Consider the following 14496-nt stretch of genomic DNA (forward strand, 5'->3'; position numbering starts at 1 on the left):
TGTTTGCTGTAGATAGTCTCTGGATTCTCAGTTTGGGTACATAATTACAGAAAGAAAAGAACAGAGGGAAACTGAAAGGCTATAGATAAGGTGGTACTAGTAGATTAGGTCTGACTCATCACCTGGACCTGTATCCCATGAAAGCAAAAGGAATGAGATGAATGTTGGCCCTCTATCAACTGTGTAAGAGACAGAAACGAGGAAAGGCTGAGCACGAAAGAAAGATCTTCAAGCAGTCGTACATGTTCCATTTAGGGAAGACGTGTGGTGGGTTGCTTGCCAAGAGGCACAACTCTTTTCCATCCTTAGACAATCTCAAAATTAGGCATTGAAGATGATCATTTAAGGCAGTTACACCATGGAGCACCCCTGTTAGCACTTCAGGGCACTTGCCAGTTTATAGCTGCAGAACTTTGTGCCGCACGTAAACAGAGCAGATGTGCCTTTCTGGGTGTGCCTGACTGTCTGGAAGTTGAGGGGGTAGTTTTCCCTCCAACTTCAGCTGTCCAGTGGGTCCAAGGAAGACCATTGGTTTTCATTTGTCCTATATGTTCTTTTTTTTTTTTTACTTATTTATTTATTTTTATTCTTTTTTAATTAAAATTTCCACCTGCTCCCCATTTCCCATTTCCCTCCCCTCCTCCCAAATATTGCCCTCCCCCCACTTCCCTCCCCCTATCCCCACTCCTCTTCTCCTCCCCCCACTCCATTCCCCCTCCCTCTCTATACTGAAGAGCAGTCCAAATTCCCTGCCCTGCGGGAAGACCAAGGTCCTTCTATCTACGTCCAGAAAGGTGAGCGTCCAAACAGGCTAAGCTCCCACAAAGCCAGTTCATGTATTAGGATCGAAACCTAGTGCCATTGTCCTTGGCTTCTCATCAGTCTTCATTGACCGCCATGCTCAGAGAGTCCGGAATCAACCCATGCTTATTCAGTCCCAGACCAGCTGGCCTTGGTGGGCTCCCAATAAATCAGTTCCACTGTCACAGTGGGTGGGTGCATCCCTCGTGGTCCTGATTTTTTGCTCATGTTCTCCCTCCTTCTGCTCCTCATTTGGACCTTAAGAGCTCAGACCGTTGCTCCCAATTGAGACTCTGTCTCTACCTCGATCCATCGCCAGATGAAGGTTCTAAGGTGATATGCAAGATATTCATCAGTATAGGATAGGGTCATTTCAGGTTCCCTCTCCTTAGTTGCCCAAGGTACCAGCTGGGGACATATTCCTGGACACCTGCGAACCCCTCAAGAGTCAAGTCTCTTGCCAACCCTAAGATGGCTCCCTTAGATAGGATATATACTTCGCTGCTCCCGTATCCATCCTTCCTATATCCCAACCATCCCAATCCTCCGAGCTCCTCCCATCCTCCCCTTCTCATATTTCTCATCCCATTTCCCCTTTGCCCCATGCCACCTCACCCGCAAGTTCCCAGTTTTTGCCCTGGAATCTTGTCTACTTCCCCCTCTCCATGCGGATGACTATATGATTTTCTTTGGGTTCACTTTCTTATTTAGCTTCTATAGGATCACACATTATATGCTTAATGTCTTTTATTTTATGGCTAGAAACCGATTATGAGTGAGTACATCCCATGTTCCTCTTTTTGAGTCTGGGATACCTCACTCAGGATAGTGTTTTCTATTTCCATCCATTTGCACGCAAAATTCGAGAAGTCATTGTTTTTTACTGCTGAGTAGTACTCTAATATGTATATATTCCACACTTTCTTCATCCATTCCTCCATTGAAGGGCATCTAGGTTGTTTCCAGGTTTTGGCTATTACAAACAATGCTGCTATGAACATAGTTGAACAGATACTTTTGTCATTTGATGTGGCATCTCTTGGGTATATTCCCAATAGTGGTATTACTGGGTCTTGGGGTAGGTTGATCCCAAATTTCCTGAGAAATTGCCACACTGATTTCCAAAGTGGTTGCACAAGTTTGCATTCCCACCAGCAATGAATGAGTGTGCCTCTTTCTCCACAACCTCTCCAGCAAAGGCTATCATTGGTGTTCTTGATTTTAGCCATTCTGACAGGTGTAAGATGATATCTCAAAGTTGTTTTAATTTGCATTTCCCTTATCGCTAAGGAGGTTGAGCATGACCTTAGGTGTCTTTTGGCCATTTGAATTTCTTCTGTTGAGAATTCTCTGTTCAGATCAGTGCCCCATTTTTTTATTGGGTTCATTAGCATTTTAAAGTTTAGTTTCTTGAGTTCTTTATATATTTTGGTGATCAAACCTTTGTCTGTTGCAGGGTTGGTGAAGATCTTCTCCCAGTCAGTGGGTTGCCTTTTTGTCTTAGTGACAGTGTCCTTTGCTTTACAGAAGCTACTCAGTTTCAGGAGGTCCCATTTATTCAATGTTGCCCTTAATGTCTGTGCTGCTGGGGATAAACGTAGGAAGTGATCTCCTGTACCCATATGTTGTAGAGTACTTCCAACTTTTTCTTCTATCAGGTTCAGTGTGTTCAGACTAATATTGAGGTCTTTAATCCATTTGGACTTGAGTTTTGTGCATGGTGATAGATATGGATCTATTTTCATTCTTCTACACGTTGACAACCAGTTCTGCCAGCACCATTTGTTGAAGATGCTCTCTTTTTTCCATTGAATACTTTTAGCTCCTTTATCAAAAATTAGGTGTTCATAAGTTTGTGGGTTAAAATCAGGGTCTTCTACTCGGTTCCATTGGTCGACTTCTCTGTTTTTATGCCAATACCAAACTGTTTTCAATACTGAGGCTCTGTAATAGAGTTTGAGGTCAGGGATGGTAATGCCTCCAGACGATCCTTTATTATATAAGATTGTTTTGGCTATCCTGGGTTTTTTGTTTCTCCATATAAAGTTGATTATTTTCCTCTCAAGATCTGTGAAGAATTTTGATGGGATTTTAATGGGGATTGCATTGAATCTATAAATTGCCCTTGGTAGAATTGCCATTTTTACTATGTTGATCCTCCCTATCCAAGAGCAAGGGAGATCCTTCCATTTTCTGGTATCCTCCTCAATTTCTTTCTTCATTGACTTAAAGTTCTTGTCAAATAGATCCTTTACTTCCTTGGTTAGGGTTACCCCAAGATATTTTATGCTATTTGTGGCTATCGTGAAGGGTGATGCTTCTCTGATTTCCATCTCTGCTTCCTTATCCTTTGTGTATAGGAGGGCAACTGATTTTTTGGAATTGATCTTGTATCCTGCAACGCTACTAAAGGTGTTTATCAGCTGAAGGAGTTCTTTGCTGGAGTTTTTGGGGTCGCTTATGTACACTATCATATCGTCTGCAAATAATGAAAGTTTAACTTCTTCCTTTCCGATTTGAATCCCTTTGATCCCCTTATGTTGTCTTATTGCTATTGCTAGAATTTCAAGCACTATATTAAAGAGGTATGGAGAGAGTGGACAACCTTGTCGTGTTCCTGATTTTAGTGGAATAGCTTTGAGTTTCTCTCCATTTAATTTGATGTTAGCTGACGGCTTGCTATAAATAGCTTTTATTATAGTTAGGAACAACCCTTGTATTCCTAATCTCTCTAAGACCTTTATCATAAAGGGATGTTGAATTTTGTCAAATGCTTTTTCAGCATCTAATGAAATGATCATATGGTTTTTTTCTTTCAGTTTATTTATATGATGGATTACATTGATAGATTTTCGTATGTTGAACCAGCCCTGCATCTCTGGGATGAAGCCTACTTGATCATAATGGATAATTTTTCTGATGTGTTCTTGGATTCGGTTTGCCAGTATTTTATTGAGTATTTTTGCGTCGATGTTCATGAGTGAGATTGGCCTGTAGTTCTCTTTCTTGGTTGTGTCTTTGTGTGGTTTTGGTATCAGAGTAACTTCAGCTTCATAAAAGGAATTTGGCAATGACTTCTCTGTTTCAATATTGTGAAATACATTAAGGAGTATAGGTATTAGGTCTTCTTGGAAGTTCTGGTAGAATTCTGCATTGAAGCCATCTGGACCTGGGCTTTTTTTGGTGGGGAGGTTTTTTATAACAACTTCTAATTCTTCGCGACTAACAGGTCTATTTAGATTGTTCACCTGGTCCTGGTTTAACTTTGGTATATGGTACTTATCTAAAAAAGTGTCCATTTCTATAACATTTTCCAATTTTGTGGCATACAGATTTTTGTAGTAAGATCTAATGATTCTCTGAATTTCCTCTGAGTCTGTGGTTATGTCTCCCTTTTCGTTTCTGATTTTGTTAATTTGCGTATTCTCTCTCCGCCGTTTGATTAGTTTGGATAGGGGTTTATCAATCTTGTTGATTTTCTCCATGAACCAGCTTTTTGTTTCATTGATTCTTTGGATTGTTTTCTGTGTTTCTATTTTGTTGATTTCAGCCCTCAATTTGATTATTTCCAGTCTTCTACTTCTCCTAGGTGAGTCTGCTTCTTTTTTTTCTAAAGCTTTCAGGTGGGCTATTAAGTCTCCAATGTGTGCTTTCTCCGTTTTCTTTAAGTGGGCACTTAATGCTATGAATTTTCCTCTTAGCACTGCTTTCATAGTGTCCCATAGGTTTGAGTATGTTGAGTCTTCGTTTTCATTGAATTCAAGAAAGACTTTAATTTCTTTCTTTATTTCTTCCTTGATCCAGGTGAGGTTCAGTAGTTGACTGTCCAGTTTCCATGAGTTCATAGGCTTTCTGGGGATAGCATTGTTGTTGAATTCTAACTTTAATCCATGGTGATCTGATAAGACACAGGTGGTTACCGATATTTTTTTGTAACTGTGTAAGTTTGCTTTGTTACCGAGTATGTGGTCTATTTTCGAGAAGGTTCCATGAGCTGCAGAGAAGAAGGTATATTCTTTCCTATTTGGGTGGAATGTTCTATAGATGTCTGTTAAGTCCATTTGATTCATTACCTCCCTTAATCCTCTTATTTCTCTGTTAGGTTTCTGTTTGATTGACCTGTCCATTGGTGAGAGAGGAGTGTTGAAATCTCCTACTATTAGTGTGTGTGGTTTGATGACTGCCTTGAGTTTTAGTAACGTTTCTTTTACATAAGTGGGTGCTTTTATATTAGGGGCATATATATTCAGGATTGAGATTTCATCCTGGTGAATTGTTCCTGTTATGAGTAAAAAATGTCCATCTCCATCTCTTTTGATTGATTTTAGTTTGAAGTCAACTTTCTTAGAAATTAGTATGGCCACACCTGCTTGTTTCTTAGGTCCGTTTGCTTGATAAACCTTTTCCCAGCCCTTTACTCTGAGTAGATGTCTGTCTTTGTGGTTGAGGTGTGTTTCTTGTAAGCAGCAGAATGTTGGATCCTGTTTTCGTATCCAATCTCTTAGCCTGTGCCTCTTTATAGGTGAGTTGAGTCCATTGATATTAAGTGATATTAATGACCAGTGGTTGTTAACTCCGGTCATTTTTCCTTTCTTTCTTTCTTTCCTTTGGTAGTAGAGTTTGTGTATTTCCCTTCTTCAAGTTGTGCTGGTGAAGGGTCTTTAGATGTCTGAGTTATTGTGGGCATTGTTGGACTCCTTGGTTTGTGATTTTCCTTCAATTACTTTCTGAAGGGCTGGATTTGTGGCTACGTATTGTTTAAATTTGTTTTTATCCTGGAAAACTTTGTTTTCTCCATTTATAGTGAACGAAAGCTTGGCTGGGTATAGTAGTCTGGGCTTGCATCCATGGTCTCGTAGTTTCTGCAGTATATCTATCCAGGACCTTCTGGCTTTCATGGTTTCCATAGAGAAATCAGGTGTAAGTCTGATAGGTTTACCTTTATAGGTAACTTGACCTTTTTCCTTTGCAGCTCTTAATATTCTTTCTTTATTCTGTATGTTTTGTGTTTTGATTATTATATGACGAGGAGATGTTTTTTTTTGATCCAGTCGATTTGGTGTTCTGTATGCTTCTTGGACCTTCAAAGGAATATCTTTCTTAAGGTTGGGAAAGTTTTCTTCTATAATTTTATTAAATATATTTTCTGGACCATTGAGCTGTACTTCTTCTCCTTCTTCTATCCCTATTATTCTTAGGTTTGGTCTTTTTATTGTGTCCCAGATTTCCTGAATGTTTTGTGATGAGAATTTGTTGGTTATGCTGTTTTCTTTGATGAGAGTGTTTATTTTCTCTATGGTATCTTCAGTGTCTGAGATTCTTTCTTCTATCTCTTGTAATCTGTTGGTGGTACTTGTCTCTGTAGTTCCTGTTCGTTTATTCAAATTTTCCATCTCCATCCTTCCCTCGGTTTGTGTTTTCTTTATTACTTCCACTTCGTTCTTCAAGTCTTGAACCGTTTCCCTTACCTGTTTGATTACTTTTTCTTGTTTCTCTTGGATTTCTTGGGTATCTTTGAGATATTTATTCATTTCCTCTACCTTTTTGTTTGTAATCTCTAATTGGTTGTGGCAGTTTTTCACCTCCTGTTTAAGGTCCTCTATTATTTTCATAAAATTCACTTTTGAGTCGAATTCTTCTAATTCTTCTGTATTAGGGTTTAGACTTCTCATTTCGGGATTCCTGGATCCTGGTGATGTCACGTTGCCTTTCAAGTTGTTGGGGGAATTCTTGCATTGGCGCCTGCCCATCTTTTCCCGTCCCGATGAAACTTCTTGGCACCTACACAGGAACTCCTGGATGCCCCAATGAGCCAGGGACTAATGGAAGTAGGGCGCAGGCAGAGCAGGTCCAGCAGATCACAGCAGAGACTGCAGCCCTAGCAGCAGGGGCCCGCTTTCCCTGGCGGGGACCTTGAGGCCTGCCCTCTAGTCAGGGACTCACTGCTCTGGGTTGGTAGCCTTAGTGAAAAGGCAGGAAACTGTTCCACAGCTAAGGACCTTGCAGACAAGGCAGGTTTGGGGGTGGGGGTGGGGGCGGGTGTGTAGGAGAGCAAGCCCTGCAGCAGGAGCTGGGGGAGGGGTGTTTGTGCTCTCTACCTGGACAGTCCGCCCCAGGATAGCACACACTCACCCGTCCCGATGAAACTTCTCGGCACCTACACAGGAACTCCTGGATGCCCCAATGAGCCAGGGACTAAGGGAAGTAGGGCGCAGGCAGAGCAGGTCCAGCAGATCACAGCAGAGACTGCAGCCCCAGCAGCAGGGGCCCGCTTTCCCTGGCGGGGACCTTGAGGCCTGCCCTCTGGTCAGGGACTCACTGCTCTGGGTTGGTAGCCTTAGTGAAATGGCCTGTCCTATATGTTCTTATTGCAAAAAGAGAACTAAGCTGTACTGGAGCAATGACTCAGTGGTGAATTGCACTGGCTGTTCTTGCAGAGGACCTGGGTTCAGTTCCCAGTACCCATACGGTAGTTCAGAACATCTGTAATTGAATGGACGCAACACTGTTTTCTGACCTTCATGGGCACCGGGCACACATGTGTTACATGTACATACATACAGACAAAATACTTATATATAGAAAATAAACTAAAGGAATATATCTAAAAACAGATGAATAAAGTTTTCCAAGGCCTGTACTTGTTAAAATGAGTCTTTGACTCTCACTGTGGTCCAGTTTTTTTGATTCTTATTATAGCCAAGAAGCTGTATACTTTTCACAATTTCTAAGAAAGTCTCTGATTTAAAAAAATAACTCATGCAATATAATTTCTGAAATAATTAATTTGCAGTTGTCCTGATTATACTTTGAAGATTAAGTGTTCTTGATTTTTGTTAAATTTCCAAATGAAAGTTTCTTGCTTTCCTAATTTTTAATTTAAATTATTGTCTCCATCTGCTTAGAAAATTAATTATTTCTTCAATTTTCTTTAAAAAATAAACATAAAGTTCTTATACATGTCTCCTCCTATTTATGAAGCAGATGTTTAATGAAAAAGAATATGAGTTCTCATTTTTCAGTATAAAAACTTTAACTTTTTTTCTTTTATTTTACCTCTCCTGAAAAAAATAGGCAAACCTGACCTATTGCTTCTAACAGGAGCTCTATTAGTTTGGACATGGTGACACACATGTTTAATTCCTTAGAAGTCAGAGACAGGGTGAGTGGTCACAGTTAGTTCAAGGCCAACCTGGTCTGTACAGTGAATTCTAGTCCATCCGGGGCTATGTAGTAAGCCTCTGTCTCAAAGAACAGAACAGAAAAGAATTCTATCAGCCATTATGTAACCCGTTGTCAGCAGGCCTAAAGTTTGCTTTTGCTTTGCTTGAATATAGACCTAGTTAGACCATGGATCACAGTTTTAAGCAGAAGTCTGCCTTGTGACCAAAGCGTTTGCTTTCTACATTTGTTCTTGTTATAAAATAGTCATGTCCATCCTCTACCATATTCAAAGATTAGTAATGATTCTGGTCTAGGGTAAGCTAAGTATATTCTGGGAAGAGGAATTTTTCTCTGATACTCCCCCCCGCCCAGAACTTTTCTGATTTATTCTATTGTCATCATGAATGTTGTCTAATATTGGTGTCCATATTGTTCCTAATCCTGTAATTAATTTGTTATCTGATATTTCTACATGTTGCATACTTTTTATTGTTTTTTTGTGCTATATATTTTTTCCACTCCCCTCCCTTCCTTGCCCTCCTCTTCTGTCCTCTCCCGTGATCCCCATGCTCCCAATTTACTCAGGAGATTTTGTCTTTTTCTCTTTTCCATGTAGATCCATGTCTGTATCTCTTAGGGTCCTCTTTGTTGTCTAGGTTCTCTGGGGCTGGGGACTGTAGGCAGGTTTTTCTTTGCTTTATGTCTAAAAGCCACTTCTGAGTAAGCAAAGAACTTGAAAACATCAACTTTTGACCTAAACAACTACAGTTATCCTAGAAAACCAATGACTCTGAATTTAGGGTAGAAAAGACATCATGACTGTTGTCTGTCCATCAGGGTATATGTAATTCTTGCTCATGATTAAGTTTGAGATGGAATAGACAGTGTAGACAGGTAGAGTAGGCGATACCAACAGTCATACACGCATCCTTCATCTACCCATCCTTTATCCGCCATTTTATCTTCCTATCCTTCTTGTCCCCATCCTTCACCCACCCATCCTGTATCCCCTATCTTTCATCTTCCTATACTTCATGTCCCCATTTTTCATCCACCCATGCTTTGTCCCCCATTTTTAGCTTTTCTTCCTTCATGTCCCCATCTTTCACCCACCCATCCTTTATCTCCCATCTTTCATCTTCCCAACCTTAATCCCTCTATCCTTTATCTCCCAACTTTCAGCTTCCTATCCTTCATCCACACATCCTTTATCTACCATTTTCATATTCCCATCCTTCATATTCCCAGTCTTCATCCATCTATTCTTTATCCCCATCTTTCATCTTCCCATCCTTCATGTGCCTATCCTTCATCCACTAATCCATTATCTCCCAATCCTTCATTTCTCCAGCCTTCACCCACCATCCTTTATCCTTTATTTTTCACCTTCTCATCCTTCATCTCCCCAGCCTCCACCCACCCATCCTTTATCCTCCATCTTTCTTATTTCCAACCTTCATCTCCCCAGACTTCATTGTCCCATTCTCATTTCCCACCTAGAACAATAGCAACATTTACTGACAGCTTTCCATGAATGAAAACGGTTTTTGAGAAAGCATGCTCCACTCTTCAGGTTCCAGCTCATTGCTTAAACCACATGTTTCTGTGCTTCAAATATGACTCCACTTCTGCTTCAGGTTAGTCCCTTCCTGGGCTCTTGAGTCCTAGATGCCTTGCAAAGGCCTTTACTAGAGGCCCTGGCTCTGTCGCTTCTCTATAAACACCTATTCCTTGAGTATATGAATCATTGTCACAGTGAACTCTACTGAAGCTTAGGTCCTAAACTCAGTCAGGGTCCTGCTCATACCACACTGTGAGTGTCCCTGTTTTAGACCCCATGACCACAACATTGTTAACCGGTCCTCTGTCTTCTATGACTTAGAGTCACTGTGCTCTGTATGTGCTTGTTCTTCAGACTGATTGTGTGTGTGTGTGTGTGTGTGTGTGTGTGGTATGTCTGTGTCTATTATGTGAAGATTTATGGTGAGGAACCTGAAGTGACTTCTGGAACAAAATTGCCTGTGTCTTACTTCTCAGGACAGCAGTGACTCTTCATGTGTACCATTCTAAAGCCTGTTTTTGAGACTGATTTCCAAGCACCCATGTCTCTTCCATGGCACCACGTGAGCTGAAGTTGGAGGCTAGTATGAATGAAATGAAAACTTTTTCTGAAAGTCGACTGCAGATTTATCAAGAAGAAATCATTTACAATCTTTACTAGTTATAGGGGTTCCTTAAAATACGGTTAGTAAAAGAAAAAATAAGAAAAAAATGAAAAGAAATATAAAAAAGTATTTTCAGAATATAAAGAAAAGGGATAGAAATTTACTGAAGCAAATAAAGTAGAAGTATAAAGAGATGGAGTCACATTCAATTCAAAGAAGTTATAACCAAGATGTGATAAGTAGTCAAAAATTAATAGTGAGTCATGACTAGAGAAGGAAGATTCAACATATGTAAGGTAACATTTATACAAGTTTTTGTGCACTTCTTAATGAGAGAGAGATATAGAAAGAGAAAGAGAGAAAGAAAGAGAGAGAGGAAGAGAAAGAGAGAACATTCAAAATGACCAAAGAAGGCACTAATAATTAAGAAAGTCAATTATGAATATTTTACTGGGAAAAACCGTGACAGTTGTTCTTCATGGTTATCTGCAGTGTCTGCTAGCACGGACACATGTGGATTATAAAGCTCACCGTGAAAGCAAATAAACATCAAATTTGTAACATGCTGGTATGGAGTGTGAGTCATTCACCCTTCTAACTAACATAAAGATTAGAGACAAAAAACAAATGTTAAAATAATTGTAGAGATAACTGTTCATTAATGGACATACAGAGTGTAACAGGAGGTATACTGTCACATGAAAACACCACGTGTGGGCTGGAGGAGGAAGCTATAGTGCACTTGCGTGCAGTGCAATTGTTGCCAGTTTAAGTAGACCGTAAGGACAGCAAAATGGAATCCGTGAGCTAATGGTAACCACAAGGAAAAAATTAAGCTGTAGAATATGCAAAAAATAAGTGAAGCATACTGCTGCAAAATATAAATAAATCCAGGGCATTCATGAAGGAGAACAGCAAAAGAGTAAAGAGGGGATATAGACAGAAAAAATTGAGCAAAATGGAAACGCTGAGCTCTTAACTATTAGTGATTATTGTATTTTGCATTTAAATAGATTAAATTCTCAACTCAAGAAGGCCAAGAATGCTCAAGGATGAGAGTAAGGATAACTTCTCCAATAAATGGTGATTTGAAAAAAAAAGTATGTACAAATGATAAAGTTGTATCTATAGCATCATATACAAATTATAAAAATTTATTAAAAATGTAAGCATTAAGACATGAAATCGTAAAACTCCTAGAGGAAAATACACAAGAAAATATTTTTTACACTATTCTTGGCAATGATCAAAAGATTGTTGGCATTGAATACCAAAAGCAAAGACAACACAGCAGAATTTCTCTACTCAGCACAGGAAACATTCAATGGGATGAGAAGGGAAATAATGGAGCAGGAGGAGATACTTGCAAACTATATACCCAAGAAAGGGTTATATACAAAGGATATGGAGACTTCTGCAACTGAATAGTACCAAATAGGACAACGGACCCACAAAAACATTTTTCCAGGGAAGGCACACAATGGCTCTTATTTCTATAAAAAGATATTCATCACTATCAGTTATGAAGGAAATACCAAAAAGAACCTCCCTGAGACATCATCTTACATCTATTATAATGGCCATTATTTAAGAAAAACACTCTTACTCAGAATGTGAAGGAGATGGGACCCCTATAGTTATTACCAGGACTGCATATAAAGCAATATGATAGTTCTTTACTAGTTATAGGTAGAAGTACACTATGACCCAGAAATCATTGTTTTTTATCCTAAAGTGATCAATACTATAGCCTCGAAGGCATAGCTGTAATTTCACAATATTGCAATATTATTGATAAGAAATACAAGATACAAAATGAGTGCAGTGTCCTCCCACAGTTGAACACAGTAATGTTGTACTCAGTGTTTGTTACACACTATCAAGCATTCATCAAATGTGTGCTGAGTATAATAATATCCTACTGGTCAGCTTTCAAAACCATAGACTTCTTGCCATTTAAGACAGTATAGATGAGCCCTGGGGTAGTGGTAGTGGTGATGGTAGGGGAATCAGACTAAGTGGAATGATCCCAAACCAGAAAAATATAATGCACATTCTCACCTGTCTGTGGAATAAAACTCAGGAACCGACAGTAGAAGGGTAGTTATTAGGGAGTTGGGAGGAGGGGTGTAATAGCAGAGTTCGGTCACAGGGTACAAATCATAATTATAAGATGAATGATTCCGCGGACCTAATGATGCACAGCACAGCGGCTAAAGTTACACAATGTGCCAGGAACTTTCTCACAGAGTTGACCTTAAATACATGTAGGTGTTAATTGCTTAATTTTGGAAATAACAATGCCTACATATCTTGAGACATCACACTTTACATCTTGAGTATATATATTATATAATCTTATTGGTTAATTATACTTCAATAAGCTAAAATAAAAGATTGTAATTAAAGTCTAAGATTGGTCAAGTCTTCACTTCTCTGGGATTTTTTTTTTTTTTTTTTTGGTCCATACCCTTCCCATCTGCTGTAATCTTATAGATTTCTTTTTGTTTCCATAGTCTGCTCCCGTGGAAACTGGAAAGTGGGCAGATGAAAGAGTGCTTTTGATTTTTAGTCCTTTGCTCTCAGATTTCAATCTTTACTCTTCAACCATGTCTCCTTTTCAGTTTTAAACTAAATCTCAGGGATGGAATCTATCACAATCCCCTTTGTGCTGCTGTAACAAAATGCCCAAGATGGGATATCTTATAAAGGAAAAAGTATTTGGCTCATGAATAAGTAGGCTAGGAAGTCTAAGCTCTTGTTACTGCATCTGGTATGGGTCTCATGCATCGTGGAAACAGATGATGTCATACACAGAAACACAAGTGTAGCGAATGTCTCATGTAGAAGCGACAAACATGTAGGATGTCTTCGATTTGTAACCACCTGGTTTTGTAGTAAATAAAACAGCTCCAAGAGACCTAATCCACTCCACTAAGATGAGCATTAATCCATGCTCATCTAATTGGTTTACCTCTTTTTAGGCTACATCTTGTGAAAGTTCTACCACAGTTTAATGCTGTCTGTCACATCAGGCGCCATGTTCCCAACATGTCTGCTGTTAGTGGGAAAGCTACATCCAAATCATAGCAGAGCTTCTCAGTGTATCTAATGTATATCAGATTTTCAATTTGCTTAATTGAAAATTATCTATCAACATCTATCAAGCAGTATCACCAATGCTAGTTAGAAATTATAATCCAGAAATCAACAGATTTCAATTTGCCTACATCATACTGGAACTGGCATGTATTTTGTGCCAACATCTCTCTTCTGAGGTCATCACATACATGGAGACAATATGCAAGCAGAATTTCAATATGCGATCATCATTACTAGAAAGGCAGGTATTGTACTGTTTGCTGTGTATGTTAGGGATTCGTACTTCTTTGTGCATATCTTACTCACCTTGAAATATCTTTCACAGAGATAGAGATCTGATACTTCCAGTTTTGCCACTGCAAAAACTCTAAAATTTGGAGAATGTGCTAGGATGCAAATTTGCTGAGTCATTGTCACTCTAGAAAGCTGGCTGTCGGGAAATAAGAAATAGCTGCACATAACCAAATGCAGAGAGGAATTTGGCAATATATTTTGGTTGCCTGCCCAACATTTAATATTACTGGAGGGCATGTCTGCTTTTAATGAAAAATAGATTTGTGAAGTGAGAGAAAAATTATATTTGCTCCTTTATAAAAAATTAAGGCTTTAGAGAAAGGCTGTGACTGCAGCCCTATGTATTTTGGAAAAATAATACGGGCTTGCACTCAAGTTAACACATTGCATGATGTGAGGAAATGCAGCCTTGTTTTATTCTGGTTCACCCTTTCTGAGACTGCCCTTGGGTAAAAGAGGGAATTATCTCCAAACTGCACTGAAGGAGTTAAGAACATAGAAGTCTACAGAGTCAGGAAGACCTGTAAGTTCTCCTGACCCTAGATACTCCTCTGGAAAACCAAATTAGCTTTATCTTCTCTATAGGATTGTTGCAAGGATGAAATAAAATGACACATGCAGAACCGCTAGCACCATGTGCTCAAGGGGAAGCCCACTGAATGGCACAAGAATTTTCATCAACTTTCATTTTGTCCCCCAGGACAAGTAATGAAAGAAGGAAGTGAAAGGAAAGTGGGTGGCAGCAGTAACAGCTGACAGTATGTTGGTGTTAGATGGCTGTTAAAACAGGGATCTTGACCCGTATTTCCCTTCAGAACGTTTTACACCCAGCAAAAAACAAAACCTCAAAGTTTTGTGTGAAATATAGAGTGCGGACCAGTCACCAAAACATTTGCATATAACCAACCTGGTGAGAATAAACGGTTTCTGTGGTTCAAATTGGAGAGGAGACCTCAAGTCTAATCCAATA

The sequence above is a fragment of the Chionomys nivalis genome, chromosome 12, assembly GCF_950005125.1.
Source record: "Chionomys nivalis chromosome 12, mChiNiv1.1, whole genome shotgun sequence".
NCBI lineage: Eukaryota > Metazoa > Chordata > Mammalia > Rodentia > Cricetidae > Chionomys > Chionomys nivalis.